At 38.1% G+C, this 19,804-nt stretch overlaps 1 pseudogene; it reads right to left on the bottom strand.

Annotated features, from left to right (window-relative positions):
- Positions 1–590: 590 nt before the first annotated feature.
- LOC101696555 (protein ITPRID2-like) overlaps positions 591–19,804 on the bottom strand; it is a 110,134-nt pseudogene continuing 90,920 nt past the window's right edge.

Genomic DNA, 19,804 nt, shown 5'->3' on the forward strand with positions numbered 1-19,804 from the left:
TGTAAGCTGTAATAAAATTACATTTGTTTTGGGTAAAGCAACAAGGCTTACAGTGTAATAACATTAAGAACTTGTAGGTAACCTCATGTAATTCTATACTACTGCTATTAGCAGCCTCCTCAAGAATTAAGAGCAATTTTTACAACACAACAATTTGTCTTCTTGGAAGTGACACTAATTAACAGCAGTGGAGGGAAAATCACTGGTTGCTTCAAGCTCTCAAAAAGTGAATCAGTTATTGCACAGTAAATACCTCATAGAGGTCAGTGTTGCAAGAAGCTAGTTTGAAGTAATATGTTATTTATAAGTTGGTTATGTCTAGAAATCTTCAAGTTTTATAACTAATTCTACATGGGGAATCAATTGGGAAAACATTGACATAGGAATAAATATTAGGCTTTTCAAACCGCTACAGTTTTGGTAGTTGAGAAAAGAAATGGCAAAGTGCCTAAGTGTCTACATGTTTTTAGAAGACAGCTGTAGAAGGATCACACACTGTACACTGTATATAGCAGCCCAACTCTGCCAAAGGCAGCTTGTGAAGAAAAGCCCACCAGTGTGCATCACCAATAACTCCTAAGTTAACCAGCTAGCAGGATCCAGGCCAATCTAAAGATTCCATTTAACGTCTGTCTGGCTTAGAACTTGATGCTTTGTTTGAAGATACTGCTGCCAAAAGTCCACTCACAGTTTCACGTCTGATTTCACCAACAATAGACTCTTTAATCTCCCGTATGACCTGCTGCCACTCATCCCACTCCACATTTCTCTGCCTTTCCTCAGCAGCTGGCCTGGCTGAGAGCTTTCCACACTCTTCCTCCACGTCAGACTTAGGTCCTGCAACCCGTGCACCTTCTTCAGCTGTGCCAACTTCCTCCGAACTCTCCAGTTCCGCTGGTGTCTGCAGGGAGCCTGCTCTGGAAGGAGCAGTGGGCCTTAGGGCCCCTGAAGCCAGGAACACTTTCTGTCTGGCCATTGACTGGGCCTTGCGTTTGCCCCTGGCGTCACCAGAAGACACTGCGGTTCTGCTGATGTGGTGGGAGGGACTAGAACACGCAGAAGACGACTCTGACGTGGCTCGGGAGAAAACGGACTCTGAGCTTTCTCCAGGAGGAATTTCAAATCCCATTTCCCCAAGTCCCAGACTCAATTTAGACTTCAGGTAGGACTGTTCCCGCATCAGTTCAGTCACCGGTTCCATGACAGTCAATGGAGAAGGACATGACAGGTTATCAGCACTTCCACTGCCGCACATTCCAGCAAGCAGGAACTGAAAGGCGAAGGCACCCGCATTGCCTGCAGCTGCTCGTCCAGGCCCAGCAGGAGCTCTTCCAGCTGCAGCTCCAGGTCCTGCAGCTCCATTCGGACCCAGTTTCTCAGACTCTGCAGCTGATCAACTTCACACCTTACCTCCTCAGTCATATGTTGATAAACCAAGGTTTGCTCGCGCAGCATTGCCAATTCTAGATCCATCATTTGTGTTCTAAACAAATTCAGGCTCTGTCTCATTACTTGAAGCTCCTGAAAAGTCTTTTCATGAAGAAGTAGAACAGATGATTTCTGAGTAAGTACTGTACGGGGCAGCAGCGAGGTGAGGTCCTCTCATCACAGGGGACTGTGAAAGATTCTGTAGGGAGTTTCTAATATGATGAAACACTCTTCGCAACTGCATTTCGATGGCAGAAGGAAGATTCTCAGAGCACAGTGACACAAATTTGATGTCACAAAAACTACTTTTTAAATTATATTTTTACAAATTACTTATAGAATCATTCTATAATCTTTCAAACGGTTTAGGAACACATCTATCTTTCTGTTTCTTTTATTCCACAATAATTCTCTACCACAAATTTCTGTATATTTTGTAACTGTTGTATCCATCCTTATGTTTATTAATTTTTCCTTTCATTATATTTTATCTTTTGTCTTCTTAAGTTTATGATCTACTTTGCTAATTTAATGATTTGTAACATCTAATCTGTAATTTCATGAGCTATGGCTGTTTTAAATTTAACAATCTTGAATTTCATCTTCACACAGTACTACATGTTTGTTAATCCTTAAAAATATAAATTTGAATTTATGCATACTTTTCTCCTGGAATCTCATTCAAAATTCCAGCAGGTCTTTTTGGAGAAAGCTACATGCTGATTCTAGGATTTATAGAGAAATGCAAAGGGTCAAAATTATTCAAAATAACTCCTTGAAAGTTTTAAGAAGATGAGAGAATTTACACTATCATATTTATGGATGTACACTAAAGCTAAAATTATAAAAATATGTAGTACCAGGTCAAGAACAGATACATACAAGGATGGACTAAGAAGTCCAAACACAAACACATGCTCCTGTGGACAAAGGCAGTAAAGCAGAGAATGAAAGTTTTTTTTTTCAATAAATCAATATGAGAAAACTGAGCATCTATATAAAAATAAAAGTATATCTTATTTCATTTTATATAGATATTTTTCCAAGAAGATTATAGAAATCAATACAAAGAGTAAAACTAAGAAGTAACTAGAACATATCACAAAGAATATGGTTAATATGGTAACCCCCTTTATCTGCCAGGAATATGCTCTTCTGTACCCCTGAATTTGCCTGAAACCACTGACCACACTGAACCCTATACATGGCATGCCTTTTCTTACACAGATATACTTGCAATAAAATTTAGTTTATAAATTAGGCAAAATAAGAGATTAAGAACAATATTTTACCATAGATCTTAGCAAAATCAGCATATGATTTTTTCTTCCCTTAAACTGACAACTTTCACTGTTTTTCTTAAAGAAGTACTTAGTACCTTTTTTTGGTACATCTGAATTACCAGGACAGTTATGCTCGGGGGGGTGGGGCCGTTACTGAGTAAAATAGACTTATCTGAATGCTACCCCTGCGGTACCAGGATTTATTCTGATAACCAAGATGGTTACAAGGTGACTGTGAGCAGGTTGCATATAGTATACACAGCATGGAGGGACAGGACAAAGGGACAGTTCTCCTCCTTGGTAGGATATCTTGAAATTCTCTTACATGATTCAGAAAGGCATGCAATTCAAACTTAATGAGTTATGTATTTCTGGAAAACTTTAATGTTTTGGCTCATCCTTGATTGTAAATAACTGAAGTAGCAGAAAGTAAAACTGTGAAAGGTGTATGTGAGAGGCTACTACTGTGCATTTTGGTGAATTTAACAGACCCAAAACTCATTGCCTATGAAATAAAATGTTGATGAACAGGATTACAATAAAATTGCACACACTTGATTATCAAAGACATGGGCTCCAAGGTACAGAGAGCTCAGAAATTATTGCTGCCATCCAAAGCCTTGGAGAGACAGGAATAACAAGAACAGCAGCTGGGGAGGGGTGGAGCTGCTGGTTCAGTAAATGGCAGAGACACACATGGCAGCTGACTGACTGACTGCTGGAGAAGGAAGGTGCATAGGGCTGGGAAGCAATGACTCCTGGGAACCCACTCTGAGGAGGGCCCTTGGCTTTCAACAGTTTCACCCTCCAAAAACCCCATCAACAGGTGAGGATCACAGAAAAATTCCCTTCATGCTTCAGAGTGTGGGAGTAAAAAAGGAAAAACCAGAGAAAAGCCCTGGGGGCCATATTAATGCTCTCCCTCAAGGGAAGCTGTCTGACTGCAGCCCCACCTCATTAGGGAAGGGCAAATAAACAATCACAGCCCCCTCTAGCCTCCTTGGCTAAGAAGTTCTTTACAATGTCAATGTAGCAGCCCAGAGATTCAGGCCAGGAAAAACATCTAGGTTTGAATTATATGATTATAGAATGTGTCCCTTCCCAATACCTCAAGAGGACTCCAGAATGGTAACAGTGGATTACAATGGAGGGAGCTGTAGGACACAGACACAATTTTACAAGACATTGTTAGAGAAATCAACAAAAATAGGAAAGAAAAATATTGTAGGGAACTGAAGATTCTAGTATCTATAGCTTAAAAAAAATTAAACACAGCCCAGCTTCTCCTGTTTAACATAAAACCTCACACTGAAATCCTGTTTTATACCTTATGACTAGATACAGTATGCTTCACTTTTACTAAAAGTAAAAAACGTAGAAGACATTTAAAAACAAAAGAAAAAACAAAATCTGAACAGACAACATAATCATCAAAACAGTCTTAGCTAGGATAAAGATTTTGGAATTTTGTTACATAGAAAATTTAAAATAATTATGCTAAAAAATGTTAAAGGCAGTAAGGGACGTGGTAGCATGTAAGAACAGATAGTAATGCAAGGAGATAGAAAATCTAACAAAATAAAAAGGAAATGCTATAAACTGAAAACACCATAATAAAAAATGAATAATAGCTTCGATAGGCTTATCACTACACCTGACACATCTAAAACCGAAACTGGTGAACTTTGAAGATAGATCAGTAGAAAGTTTTTTTTAATGAAAAACAAAGATGACACAAAAATAGAAACAAAAACTAGAATATCATGTCTAATAATTTGGACTAATTATAAAGTGTGTAACATGAGTATAAAAAGTACTAGAAAGAAAAGGAAGTCAGAAAATAAATATTTGAAGTAACAATGGTGTGTAGGGGCTCTCAAATTAATGCCAAAGGCCACATCAAATTTTCATGTAGCAAACATCAAGCATGATGAATACTCAAATAGCTAAACCTGTGCATATCACACTCAAACAGCAGCAATATAAAAAAACAAGATAGTGTTTTGAAGAAAGTAAGAGTGGAAAAAACACCTTAATTTTAAGGAACAAGAAGACAAAAATATTGGACTTCTAATCAGAAACCATACAAATAAGAAGAGAAGGGCATGCAATAATATAAATGTTGAGAGACAGACAGAACACCAAATTAGAATACTGAATGCAAACAAGTATATATTTTTAAGTGAAAGAAAAACACATTCTTAAGGGCTGGGAATTTAGCTCAGTGGTTTCGCCGCCTGCTGCGCAAGCACAAGGAGCTGAGTTCGATCCCTGGTACCAAAAAAAGAAAAACACATTCTTAGAAAAATAAAAACTGAGGGACTTTAATTTGTAACCAATAGATCTGCCTTTCAAGAAGTGTTAAAGGAAGTTCTTCCCCCCAAAAAGTTAGATTAGAAACATAGGATCTCAAAACATAAAGTAGTACTGTTAAAGAAGGAATAAATTAAGATAAAAATAAAATCTTTAATTTTTCCTATACTCAATTTAACAGATAATTTTCTGTTCAAAAGAGAAATAACAACAATAATCCAGGCAATTACAGCTTATGGATAAATGAAATAAATGACAGTTACATTGCGTGAGTGAGAAGGAGGAGTCAAAACACATGGTTACAAGGTATATGCATTATCTATGAAGCAGAACGATTTTACTTTAGAAAAGACAAACTTATTGTAAATATGTATTTCACACTATAAGGAAATCACTTTATTAAAAATAATATAATTTATATTCTAATATGAGACTCATGTAACATAGAATCATACAAAATGTTCAATCAAAAGCAAAGAAACCAGAAAGGGAGGACTGAAACAAAGAGCAAGGGCAATTAATTGCAAACATTTTCAAATCTAGCAGATATTAATCTAATTATATAAAAAGTAGCTTAAATCAAAATGATCTAACTCTATCAGTTAAAGACTTTTAGAATAGATAGCTAAGATCAAACTATCAGTTGTCTACAAAAAATCCCCTTTAAGAGGAAAGATGCATATATATTAAGAGAAAAGAGCTGAAGAGATAACATGCTACCATTATCAAAAGACATGTGGAGTAGCTATATTGATTTTGGACAAAGCAGAGTTCACAGCTAAGAAAATTATCAGGATTAAGGACAGTCAAAATGGGATCAATTATCCAAGACATAATAATCCTTGGTGTGTATGTTCTAACAAGAGATTATAATATATAAGACAAGGACTAATAAAGCTTCAGGCATAAGATCCAGGAAAGGTGGTTCACATTTATTGTTGTGGCTTGTGTCTAGATGCCCCCCCCCCCCCGCCCACAAGCCTCATTCAGTCTTTTTCAAGGGTGGCTGAATCTGAATGTGTGATGCTGGGATTATGGGCCTGTGATTGCTAAACCATTACACGTGAGTGATTGGTTTGGCACCTCCCCAATTCCAGTAGCCTGGATGGGATAGAAGGGGCGGAAAGACACTGTTAAGGTCCCTTGTTGTTTTTGCCACCTTCTAGCCACCATGCTTCTCTTCTGGAAGAACTGTCTGCCATGCCACCCTGTGGTGGAGCCAGCTGATTATGAACTGAAATCTCTATGAACTGTAAGCCAAATAAACCTTTTGCTCTCTAACTTTGAGAGTCAGGTATTTTGTCTCAGCAATGAGAAAAAAGTAATTAAGACACCTATAATCACAACACTCTGGGAGTCTGAGACAGAAATATCACAAGTTCAAGTCCAGCCTGCACAACATGGTGATTCAATGAGACCTTGTCTTAATGTAAAAATTTTAAAAGGCCTGAGCATATTGTCTACTGGGTAGGGCCTAAGTTCAATCCCCTGTACAGGAAAAAACTGCAAGGAGAAATGAATGAACCCACTGTGATAGTTGAAGACTTCAACACCTTCTCCCCTATCAGTAAGAGACAAATCAATCAAGTATAAAATCAGTAAGGGGATAGTTGAACTGAGGCAGCACTGTCAATAAACTGGATCCTGTAGAGAATACTTCAACCAACAACAGTAGAATACACATTCTTATCACAAAACATGGAACTTTAAGAAGGGAATGGAATTAATATGAGAAAATGAAAAAATGGAAACAAAGTCTTTGTAAATAGGGAGGGATGGAGGGGTTGAGGGCAGGGCAGGGGAAGGGAGAAAAATAAGAACCAAGAGGGATTGTGTAAAGGTGCAAATTTCCAGTGAGGAATGTCATTATATTGTACACCTAAAATGTACCAATAAAACAAAAACAGCTAGCTATGTGACAAAAACTGCTAAAAAAAACCACAAAACATGGCACTTTCAACAAAATAGACACGTTCAGAGACATAAAACACAGTCTTCAAAAATTTAAAATAGTAGAGGTCATACCAAGTATGCCCTTAAACCACATTGGATTTAAACTATAAATCAATAAAATAATGATAGCTTAATAACTTCTACATAACACAGGGAAAAGAATACTATTAAAGAAAATTAGGAAAAAGTAACTAAATGGAAATACAACTTACCAAATTGTGTGTTTGTACAACAAAAGCAGTGTTTAGTGGAAAATTTATAGCACTGAATGCATATAATGGAAAAGAAAAATCAAAATCAATAATCTACCTTCACCTTAGGATAAAAGAGGGGGAAAAAGAGAGCAATATTTACCTAAAGGAAACAGAAGAATAAAAATAATAAATGTTGTAGCAGAAAACCATGAAATTAAGAACAGAAAATCAGCAGAGACAACTGAGAAAATGAAGAATGGTTTCTTTGAAAAGATAAATAAAACCAGTGTGTCTCTTGTCAGGCTAGCCAAGAAAAAAAGAGAGAAGTCACAAATTACTAACGCTATAAATCAAAGAAAGCCATTCACTGCTTACGCTATGGTTACCAAAGGGTTATCTGAAAAATTCTATGCTACAAATTTGATAATTTATGTGAAATGGACCAGTTCCTTAAAGGGTATAGGCTACCAAAATTCATGTAAGAAGAGTAGAAACTCTGAACAGACCTATAATCTATTAAACAATTTGGAAATTTTTCTTTTTTATTGGTATATATTTGTAATATATAGTAAATACACTCATCATAAGGAAGTAGTACATCAGTAATTAATGACCTTACAAAAAAGAACTTACTGGTGAACTTTATTAAAAATTAAAAAAAGAAATAATGCCAGTTCTCTACATTCACTTGCAGCATTACACTATGACAAAAATTACATAATCAAACTTTAAAAAGTAAAGGAAAGAAAAAAATTGAAAACAATGAAGGAGAGAGAAAAAAATCTTATTTAGTTGAATTTCTTCAGAACTAGCCACATCCTGTGTAGAAGCCCACTTTCCCTATGGTATAGCTGTCTCTAATACTTCCATGTATGCAAACATGACTAGACAGAAAGGAATTAGAAGTGAAGATCTCTTGCATTGTATTTTCAATAACAGTTTCACTTATTATCTCTTAGTCTCATAAATTCCTTCTCCTCTTGTAATTGTAGCCAGGTACCCAAAAGAAACATGTTTAATTTTTGTTTCTGTAATATATGTATTTTATATATTCACGCACTGTGTATAATATATAGTGTGTGTGGATACATAAACAGGTGTATATATGCATACCATACACATGTTTTCAAATTCAGAACATATACAGAAAAATTACTAGTGTTCAATTAAAATTAATAAAAGATCTGAAATCCCAGGATCATATTAAGTTTAAACTTGCAGGAACCTCACCTGACTTATTAATTATCCTTGAGTTCCGAATCTATTTGTAATTGATTAGTACTTCAAGCAAAATAGAGAGGGTTCTGGAAAAGTCAGCCATAAAAAATCTCTGCTATTGACAAGTTATTTCTGAAAGTAGCTCCCTAAAACACTAATCCCTGCTCCTTTGCACTTCTGTTTCTGGCCCTGTTGTCACTGTCTCATACTCTGCTCAGACCTTGGCACCTAAAATAGCCCTAAAGGATAGCACTTGGCAGAGTGTCCTTCTTTTCCATGCCAATCCTGCTTTCTCTGAAGTTTCTTCCTGAGATCCATCTGCTATCTTCTTTAACTTTCTCCAAGCCTTGGATTTGAAATATAAGTAGCAAAATTATGTAGCATATTCTTCAACCCAGTGAGAAAGAAATGATAATGTAAGTTACACTTTACAAAGATACTAAGAGAGGATAATGATCACCTAAAATGGGCCAAAATTTTCATTCCGAACGATGCGCATGCTGCAGTGGATAGGATAAGAATCAGGCAGGGCACTCAGACTGTCTACTCCTTGGACAACTTGCTTCATGTCTCTAAGTCTCAGTTTCCCAATTAGAAACAGGGAGCCAGTAACAGAATACGTCACTGAAATTTGTTGTGAGCAGTAAAGTTTCCATGAATATGCTCCAACACAGTGCCGGGCACAAATAAATCAGTGTTAGGCGCCATCTTAATTATTTTATATTACCATTGCCATTACTCTTATTTTGCATGCACATCTATCATTCTAGATTTCTAGATTCAGACAGCACTGCATGAAGCTTCTTTTGTTCATTTACCTATTGTGTTTTTCATTAATCAAGTTTATTGGTACATTTTAGGCATACAGAATGATCACATTCATCATAAGGAGTTTGTACCTGTACACACATATTATATCTTGGTTCTTACACACTTTCATATATATAGGTGGAATAGCTTCCTTCTTGGCAGCATGCTTCGTTTTAAAAATATATGTGGGTATGATGTTTGCCCCATTCAGAGCTCTGTGTCCTTATTGATATGTGTTCAATGAGATAGTTCAGAAACATAAAGTGGTCTGCAGGTGGTAATCAGTTTCTGTTTTGCAGAGAGACTAAAAGAATGTTAAGACCATGCAAGAGAATGGAAACAGATTTTGTATCCTCTGCTAACTGTGCTGGGTCACTGCCCGGCTCAGTGTTGAGAAAGATCCCTTGGTGATGACAGGGGCCACACTCACAATGTCAAATACAAGTTCAGGGAGAGAAGGTGTCCATATCTTTGATGCACGTTGGCTACTTTTTTTTCTAGCTGACCACGTAATGCAAAAATAAATAAAGCAACTGGTAATTGTATAATTCTGCCTTAGTGGGATTTGTCATTCCGTGAAGTTTAAAGCAAACAAAATTAGTAGCATGAACCCCAGCTGTTGACATTTCCCCCTGCTTCTTGGCACCCTATTATCTCAGCTGGTCTAGGCAGATCTCAGCAATTACCATAGTTGTGCAGGCGGCTCTCGGGCCACTTAAGCTGACACTTTGAAATATTAGCGGGGAAATGTTGCAGGTGCGGTGGGCTGGCAGAGGCCCAGCAGCAAGTTTGCATCAGCCCAGAATTTTAAAAAGTTTCTGCACTCTCCCTTATGTTATTAAGCTGTTACAATTAGAGGGAACATTCCTATTTTGTTGGCAGGCAACTTGTTTCATCGATAAAACATCAGCACTCTCCCAGTGAAAAAGAATCATCGCTGTTCGGATGCAGTGGTGCATGTCACCGTCGCTGTACGCACTACCCAGGAGAAAGCCCAGCGAGATCCATGCGCATGACAGGTCGACAGGACACAGAACTCTCTGTAGCCACCAGCACAGCCCCACCCACCTTCTCAGGTCTATGCATGCTTCTCTCAACACGTGTAGCTTAGTGGGCACCGTATTCTCTCCAGCACTTTCATCTACATTAGTCTTGGGTTCATCTAACCCTTATACAACGGGTTATTAGGAAAGATGATTAAAGAAGATGAGATCAAAACTATGTATATCATAAATACTTTTTAAAGGCTTTTAATATTCAATAGTATTAAAAATTCATTATAAAATTTGTTAGGTGTGGCAGGGAATGGTGGCTATGCAGGAAGGAAGTGTCCTTCATCAGTTAGAAAGGCATATGTTGAAAACCTTAAAAAATCTCCTCAATTGTCCACTGAAGACAGTGTGGGAATATAAATACACAGGAGCACACTCGCATATACACAACCATTTTGTCATGCACTCTTGCGCTGACTGACATTTGAGGAGAGCAAAGAAGAAGAACAACACTTTATACAGGTGAGGTTTCCTCAAAATGCATAGGACACACATGTGTAAATGCCAAATAGTTTCTTTGGTGTGAGAAACTGAAAGTGTAAATAAGGACTAAATGTATAATAGGTCATGTGAAATAGGAAGAAAAGGGGCAAAGGGGAAGGAAGTGGGAGGGGTAGGGTTAAAGAAAGAAGGGAACGGGATTAATATGAGAAAAAGGAAAAATAGGAACAAAATCTTTGTAAATAGGGAGGGCTGGAGGGGTTGAAGGGAGGGCTGGGCAAGGGTGAAAAATAAGAACCAAGATAGACTACGTAAAGGTGGAAATTTCCAATGATAAATGCCATTATATTGTATACCTAAAATGTACCAATGATTAGAATGAATAATCGATAATGTAAAATAGGAAGAAAAGGTCCAAAGGGGTAGGGGTAGTGGGAGGGGCAGGGGAAAGGAAAGAAGGGAAAGGAAAAAATGATGAGAAATAGAAAAAATGGAAATAAAGTGTTTGTAAATAGGGAAGGGTGGAGGGTGTGAAGGGAGGGCTAGGAATGGGGAAAAAATAAGAACCAAGATGCATTATATAAAGGTACAATTCCCAATGAGAAATGTAATTGTGTTGTATACCTACAATGTACCAATAAAAGAATTTAATACAAAAAAAATGCATGGCGGTGAATCTGGACTAGCAATTGCTTTGGATGGATTGCTGTCTTCCATTATGTTTCATTCTACCTTGGTTTTATTATTAAATCTCTATTGTGTCAATTCAAGTTATTAAATATTCTAGTTGTTGTGAAAATTACATTCAGGTGAAAGATCAGAGCCTGCCATGCAGTACTCATTGAGCATATGTTTATTGAACTTGAATTTGTTTCTTGTTTGACATAGGTTTATGCCCTTCAAATGCATACACCCCTTCTTTTGGCAGTCTTAAAGGAGAACATGGGCATGTCGGTCCTGCCTTCCCAAGGGCAATACTGTGTTAGCCTCCAGCTCAACTATCAACCTTGTACCTTTCAGCCTTGGAGGGACTTACTATCATTAGAACTCAGCTTTCAACGTCAGAGTTCAAGAAGAAGGTAAGGTGATGTGACTGTAATATGAAGCATATTTGATTCAGCATACAGCTTGGCAAAATTACATTGGAATAAGATGTAGAGTCTAGTCTTTATCACCGAGCTGCTGAAATTGAGTAACACAGCCAAGGTTTGTATAAAAACCCAACAGAGTTTGAAACAAAAGTAAGCAACCACTATAACAACTATTCAATGAAATATTTGAAAATGCAAGTTAAATAAAATGAAATTCTAAAACATATTCAAGTGACATATAAGATAGCAAGAAAATAATATCAGAGGAAGAAGAAAGAACAAACTGGAAACAAATAACATGGCAGACTTAAGTCCTAGAATATGAATTATTATTTCAAATGTAAATGGCTAAATATACCAGTTAACGTACAGAGGTTGTCAGAGTGAATTAAAAATTCAAAACAAACTGCTGAATCTGGTGGCACAGACCTATAATCCCAGCTTTCTAGGAGGCTGAGGCAGAAGGATCACAAGTTTGAGCATAGTTTGAGCAAGTTAGTGGCTTAGTAAGACCCTGTCTCAAAATACAAAACAAAAATTAGACTATGCATATAGCTCAATGCAAAAGTCCTAATTCAAGGCCAGGCATGGTGGTACACACCTTTAATCGTAGCACTTGGGAGGCTGAGGCAGGAGGATTCCTGTGAGTTCCAGCTCAGCTTGGGCTACATAGTGAGTTTAAGGCTAGCCTGAACTACATAGCAAGGCTTTGTTTCAAAAAATAAAAAAACAAACAAGCCCTAGTTCAACCCTCAGTCTCTGCACCCACCAAGAAAAGGAAACAAAATAAGGATAAAGAAAAACATGACACAGTTATACGCTGTCTACCAAAAGAAATGGTCTAAAGGAGTAGGGGAAGTGTGTGGGATAGGGGAAAGGAAAGAACGGAAAAAAAAATATGAGAAAAGGAAAAAAATGGAAACAAAGTCTTTGTAAATAGGGAAGTGTGGAGGGGGTGAATGGAGGGCAGGGGAATGGGGAAAAAAATAAGAACCAAGATACATCGTGTAAAGGTACAAGATCCCAATGATGAATGTAACTGTATTGCATACCTAAAATGTACCAATAAACTTAATGGAAAAAAGAAGGTCACCTTAGACATAATGATATAAATAGGTAGCAGATACATCCCTATAATAGTATAAAACTCAGCAATCAAAAGTAAAGGGCAAACTTGATGGATCTCAGTGCCATGACACTGAAAGAAGTCAATTCAGAGTTTGCATAGTCTGAGATACCAAGTACATAATATTCTCAAAAAGATGAAGGTATGGAGATGGGTAACAGATGAATGACTATTAGGAGATGGAGATGCAGGAAGTAGGATGAGGGTTGGTGAAAATATGAAGAGGTACCATGAAGGAGTTCTTCAATTGTTCTGTGTATCGATTGGGATGGTGGTTACACAAATTCACATATGGGATAAAATTGCATAGAAGCGTGCGTGCGCGCACACACACACACACACACACATACATACCAAATGAGTGCAGGTTAGAAAAAAACTGAAACTGAAAAGATCTATAGTCTAGTTAACAGTAATATAGGAATAACGATTTTCTGGTTTTAATATTGCACTGCAGTTACGTAAGATGCAGCAGTGGAGATGACAGGGTGAAGGCTACATGGGGCTCTGTTCAATTTTTGCAACTTGCTGAGATTATACTTCTTTAGAAAATCATTTGACACTTGTCCTAACAACAGGCTGTCCCTACCCTGGAACCTAATGAGTCCTTCTGACTGCCTTGATGAATAGAAAACAGCAGAAGTGATGTAGCGTGACCTCGAGGATGATTAGAAAGGTACACGTGGCCTCTGCTGAGTCTCTCAGAACACCGATGGGATGCACTCTGCCGCCACGTAAGGAGTCTAGGAATCTGGAGCTGCCCTACCCAGAGCTCACTTAGAGAGGCCACATGGAAGAGAAGATGCCATGGGAGCCCCAGCTGTTCCAGCCCATCCATTGGGGCTGGTACCAAATACTTGAAGGAAAAGCCTTTTAGATGACTTCAGATTCCATCGACACTGGATAACAAACACACAAGACTATTTGACCTTAGTCAAGCCTCAAAATTGTAAACAAAAATAAATTATTATTATTATTATTAAAACCAGTGTTTGGTGGTGCTTTCTTATGCAGAAGTAGGTATCTTGAACAAAAGATAAGACCAACAAATTGAAGGTCACATTAGGGAGTGAAGAGCCAAGTTGAAAAAAAAAGGTGTATTTTATGCACCTAATCATTTCCAGATGGAGATTACAATTAAGAACTATATAACATTGCTGATAGCTGGCCTTCTCCAATCCCTATTATAGTCATCTCTGCTTAAGATTCTACCAAGATTCTATTCAACCTTTTGGTCACAGTTAAAGTAGCTGGATTCGTTAACATTCTTTAATAACTCTCTGTTTATTATTTTTCTTTATTCTTGATGAGAAAAGGCAGAGCTAGCTCTTCTGTAGTTAGAATTTTTTCGGTTCACACATGGAGAAACCTAACTTAAAATGAATTAAAAATAAGTAAGTAAGCCAAAGATTTAGTTCAGTGGCACCTCGCCTGCCTTGCAAGCATAAGGTCTTGAGTTTGATCCCCAGTACGGGAAAAAATAAATAAGTAAGTAAATAAATACAGTACTACTATCTCAGATGGTGGAAAATCCCAGAGGGTTGACCTAGGGCTGCAAAATATCATCAAAAATTAATATCTGTTTGTTTCTCCTCTCTGTTGATTGTTGTGTTGGCTTTATCAGTAGGTAGGCTTCTACCTTTATGCCAACAGAGAGTCTTCAGGAGTTCTAGAACTATCCCCAGCTCAGCAACTGTAATAGGAAAGGATATTTCTATTTCCTACTAGCTCGAGGTCATTTCCAAGAACAACATGCCATAGGATTGGATGAATCCCTGAAACATATCAAATCCAGTAATTTTGCCAAACCTGTTTCTAAGTCAACATTGGACCTTGAAGTTTGTTGGCAGAGCCCACTGATGCTTTGGTTCCCCTTGGTGAATTGTGAGTCCTGAGCTTTGGGGGGACTATTTCCTAAAAGTAAAGGTGAGGTGCTGTTATCATGCTAGGAAGGAGGCACTAACAATCCATGCCAACTCTATGGCTTCATATGTCCTGACATCCTGGACCTGTTTCTTCATCAGGAAAATGAGATGGTAAACCACCCATCCAGCTGATAAATGCCCATCCACTTTAACTGAACCTATCCATTCTTAAAATGTAATGATCTACAATGATGGAGCCTAAACCCACTATTGTTATGGCACAAGGAAAATCTCTCACTTCTGATGCCACCATTGTGATATTTCTTCCACTGCTGACTATCAGAAAAAAAGGAGTGTTTGAATCCATAAAATAAAGACAAAACCCTCCAAAGCTCTTCTCTGCTCTCTCCTTCTCTCTTACTCTTCCAACAATCATGCAAAATAAGCTACTTTCCAGGACTGTAAATCAGGCAAATTATCCAAGGATCTGGGGTCACTCCACTCATCTGATTGTTGAGGAGTCCAGCCCAGGAAGGATTCTCTTGTTTTCAGTATTCTCCAATAAAGCCTGTCTTGATGGACATCCCCAAGCAAGTCAGTGTCTCAGTAAATCTACCATGATTTGAAGCATCCCAGCACGGCTGACTGATTTAATGAGGCTCTGCGCTGGAAACGATTACCAGGCTGATAGAAGTGTCACATGATGCTGGGTTACTCAGTATGCTGCTGGTCACAAGGAGCCTTTGGGGAGCTGGATGCTATAAATATGGACAAGCAGAAAGAAGGTGGTCCGATTGCAACTCTGCTCAAAAGGCAATTAGCCTTCCATGGCTCCTGCTGCCACTGCATTAATCGGTCTTTTGTTTCATTCACACCTATGCTCACCCCTAGGAGCCTGCACTTCACTGTGGAACAAGTTCGCACTCTGTGCTTTCCAGGTGCTGAGCAAACCATTTGCACTTGTCACTAGCATTTTTACCTGTGACTCGCTGAAGCACAGAATGGAATGCTTGCTCTCACATTTCTTCGGAGGCACACATACTATACCTCCCTTGCCTGACATTGGAGTCTCCTTGGATCCCTCACCCATACTTCTGCATTGCAGTTATCCACAAAAAAGTGCATTCATTTGCCCTGTTCTCGTGAAACTTTCATGCTATTCTTTGTTTTCATTTGCCTTTTGTTTACCTGCTCCCAGCAATGATGCCAACATGAACAGCCATAGGAATTGTGCAGTAGTGAATTTTGAGAGCTAGGCACTCCTCCGAGTCTAACTTCACTCTCACTACAACTATTTTCCATACATCACAGACAAGGAAATCAAGAACAGGATGGGTAGGAATCAAGCCCAAGATCATGCAAAGGACCCAAGTAAAATCTTTGACAAGGAAATATTTCACTCACTACACTGTAATTGTTCATAATGCATAGGCATAGTGGAAAGGAGGAAAAATTCTAGCTGGTAGGAACAAACATAAGACAGTGGACTTGGTGTTAGTCGCTCTCACCTCTGTACCCATATGGCTGGTGAGATTGGAGATGGAGGGTTTCTGTGACCTTGGAGAACTGAGGCTGTGCAACTCTGGCCTCTCTCTGACATCAGGAGCCCGGAGAGATTGCTACTTGGAGATTTGAGAAATTTCGTGTCTGCCTTGTGCCATTTATGGAGCTAATTATAATTGGTGCGGTCCTTGGGCTTCCTGAAGTCTGTGGCAGTGGCTGCTTCTCCCTCTGGGAGCATCAGAAACTAGAAGAGAGAAGGAGAGAGAGGGGTTGTAGCTCAGCAAGTGGAATAAGTTCAATGAGGCAGAAAGTGGCCTCACGGGATTCTCTGATGAATCTCTGAGGTAGTAATTAGCTCCCAGGGTATTTCTGGGGCTTAGATCCACTGAGCTTCACCTCTCTACTCTCAGGCCATTTCAAATTTCAAAACTCAATATGATTTTGGTGAATACTAATCCCCAATTCAGTGCCTTTGCTGAAAGTCACTGTGCCTCTACACCAAGGAGAAACAGATATGTGGGTATGCTGTTATAGATATTGTAGAAAACAATTATTTTTCTCCTCTTCACCTTTATAAAGACTGTACAGTCTTCAATCATATCTCAAGCTCAATTACTGTCACGAAATCTTCCTTATTCTAGAATATGTTTATCTCAATTTTCAAATTTTTGTATCACTTACTACTGCACCATAGTATGACACTGTGGCATCCTGACATGATCCGCATTCCCTGGTGTTTTTACTCATGGATTGTTGCATTTTACAGATCAGTTTTGTAAGGCTGTGGAGTAGGTAGCTTTAGTACACTTCTTCAGAGGCCTCAAACCAAATGACTACAGGGTTGGAATAGATAAATCACATTGAGGAAATACTGGGGCCACCTGGAGCTGGCTGTTCTTCAGCAACAGAAAATCATTCCCAGGTCTAAATATAAAAAAAAGCTGGTCACTTCTTATATTTGAAAAGAAATCATAAATCTAGGCTGTGTGTCTGTGGCATCTGAATATTGTAAATTTAAAGCAATATTCTTTAATGTATATTAACAACTTTCTTTTGCCCAAACAAAATATCCATAGAATGATTTTGACTGAAAGTCTACCATATTGGTTAGAAGAGCATCTGGCAAAGTGTAAGCTTTAGGGTTAATTAGTTAATTGACAAATATTTTTGAGTATCTTCAACATTCCAGAAACTGGACTTGTTGCCTTAGCCACTTGAGCAAATGTTTAATTTTTTCTGCTAATATATTCCCCTCTGAAAAGTAAAGCTATCTTTATAACTAACCAAAGTCACAGGATAAAGGCAAGAATTAAATAAGGAAATATATTTAAAGACCAAGTACAAGTGCTGGCATATAGAAAATGCTGAATAAATAGCAGCACTAATAAGTAAAATGATTACAGTAGTATTTACCATTTTGTCCTGATCACAGTAGAACAAATAATAGTTACTATTTACTGAACACGGATTATTCCTTACAAAAACTCTCTGTGAAAATAACTGTTAGTAATTGTAGTAATAATAGTAGAAATAATTGAAAAACCAGCAGGTGATATAGTAATATTAGCAGCAGCGGTAATGGAAAGATAGAAACAGAAACATATTTAATGATATTGGAAGCAGTATTGATATTTTAAAACAAGAGGCATTGCCACTTGTATTTTTCATACATTTCTTTTACCATCATCAAGAGTCCATATGGCATTGTTGGACATATAGCATGTCAATAAATACTGTGCTCAATTTAATATTTGTCCCTAGAAACCCATTACAATCCTAGTTCTACTCTATTCTATTTATGTCCAAGAAGGATTTATGGTGTCTAGCTCTTTTTATACGCCCTCTATCCAGCTATCCAGCTGATCAGCTACCTGGCTATACCACTGAAATCTTCACCTAGGAAGCAGCAATTCTCTCAGGTCTCAAGAAAGGAAAGATGAAGATTCTCCTCACCTCTATAGCAGGGCAGTGGTGTCCTGTTGGGGAAAAAGAAGAATGCCAACAACTGAAAAGATTTTTTTAAAAAACAGCTGAGTATAGAAATCTATCTTTTAATCCCAGGAACTATCAGAGAGACGCACCAGTTAAATCTTTCACATATTTTGTCCACGCAGCAAGATCATTTGCTTCACTGTCTCATTGCCCCATCTGTGTGTGATCCTCATTTCCCCCTCTGGTGAGTACAGCCAGATGGTGGGAGTGACTCACCATGGCTCTGTGACCTCCCTGACACGGAAGGAGTCACCGGTGGGTCTTCACCTTCTTGATTCCTCATGGTGGGGTTCCTGACCTTATTTTCATGGTCACAAGGGTGGAGGGAAGGCATGCTTCATTTTGTGTACAGCTGCTGGCAGGAGTCACCTCTAGACTGAACCACCAGGTGGATGATCCACCTCACAGGAACTGGAAACTATAAAAAGAGCACACATCCAGAATCCTTCCAAAACCAGTGAAGAAAAGTTTCACATTTCAGTTTACAAAGACTGTAGTGTCATCAGCAAACCCAAATACACAGTAGACCCTTGACTATAAGCTCAGTCTGTTCCCAAGGACTGGTTGTGACTCAAGTTGCTCAGTGAAGGCTCAGGCTCCTCTACACAGCCTTCAAAGTCTCAGTCAACCCCACACAGGAGAGGATGCTGTCATGTTCCTTCCAGAACTCTTTAAGGGTCAAATCTGTACCCGAGACAATCTGGAAGCACAAGTGGATGGCATTTGGGTCATAACTCAAGACCTTGTTTGTAAGTTAAAACTAAAATTCTGGTCATAACCCAAATTGTTCATATGTCAGGCCAGTCATAACTCAAAGGTCCACTGTACTAGCTAAAATTTGTGGAGACTTTTAAAGGGACATATTTGTAAACTTTGATTATTCAACAGATTACCTTCCATCTAGACCTCTTTCCATTTCTCCTAAAAAGGAACAGGACCTAAATTCTAAAATATTTACTTTTTAATTTTAAATCTATTTTTATTCTTTAATCACAACCTTCTTATGCCCCTAACTGCAAGGTAAGAATTCTAGGCATCATAATTTTTCCTCAATTTATGGCCCAAATCCAAATAGAAACTGATGAAGTTTTTATACCATTCACATTTCTGTTTCAGAGCATCAGTAATTTATGTGATGTTCATCTATTTGTATAGCGGACTGAAATACTTTTACCAAAAGCAAATCTGACCTTCACCCTCCAGTTAAGTCTTCCTAAAGGTTTTGCATTCCTCTTGGGACAGGAATCTAAAGGCCTCAAAGCAGATCATAAATTATCAAGGACTGAACCCATTCCTATCTGGCCAGCCCCATTACTATTTTATTGAGATTCTATAATCCAGCTGAACTAGATTGGTTATTATTTGTTCTTGGAAAAAATATTATGATAGCCAACCCTTTTATTCTAGTCAGTTTCTAAAGTGGACTTCAAAAATGCTTCCTTGCTGGTTCTCAGGTACTTACTCAGTCACATAACACATTCTGTTAGGTTTGAGCTAACTGACCAATAGAATATGATGGAAGAAATAGTGTGATT

The sequence above is a fragment of the Heterocephalus glaber genome, unplaced genomic scaffold (assembly GCF_053883595.1).
Source record: "Heterocephalus glaber isolate CG9 unplaced genomic scaffold, H.glaber_assembly_v1.0 deba00001673, whole genome shotgun sequence".
Classification (NCBI taxonomy): Eukaryota; Metazoa; Chordata; class Mammalia; order Rodentia; family Bathyergidae; genus Heterocephalus; species Heterocephalus glaber.